Source organism: Helobdella robusta (genome assembly GCF_000326865.2).
Source record: "Helobdella robusta unplaced genomic scaffold HELROscaffold_7, whole genome shotgun sequence".
NCBI classification, from domain to species: Eukaryota; Metazoa; Annelida; class Clitellata; order Rhynchobdellida; family Glossiphoniidae; genus Helobdella; species Helobdella robusta.
This window is the reverse complement of record NW_008705398.1, coordinates 4,705,660-4,706,294: the sequence shown is the minus strand read 5'-3', so window position 1 is coordinate 4,706,294 and position 635 is coordinate 4,705,660.

The window sequence follows — 635 nt, the reverse complement described above, 5'->3', positions numbered from 1 at the left end:
TCATTCATTCACAGNTTTATTCACCTTACCACTCATTCTCCCTCACTCACTCCGACTCGTTCGCTTATTTGCTTAATCACACATACACACGCACGCGCACACACACACACGCACACACACACATACACACACACACACTCAATCGTCAATTCACCTACAGTATATCGTTCGTTATGTTCATTCATTCGTTCGTTCAATTATTTTTTATTCATTCATTCATTCGGTCGTTCGTTCGTTCGTTTATTCATTCATTTGTCCTTTCAAATAATTTTTCCATTCAATCGTTCGTTTGGTAATTTTATTGTTCTCGATAAAATTTTTATTGCAATGACGATGACGACGAGGATAACGACTGCAACCGTAATAGTAATGATGCTGATGCAGATGATGATGATGATGATGACGATGCCGATGATGATGATGATGAGAATGATGATGGTGGTAGTGATGGTGGTGGTGATGACGATGAAAATGATGATGATGATAATGACGATGCCGATGAGGATGAGAATGATGATGATGATGGTGGTGATGATGATGATGAGAATGATGATGAGAATTATGGTGGTGGTGGTGGTGGTAGTGACGATGATGATGATGATGAATGATGATGGTGATACAGATAATGATACCAC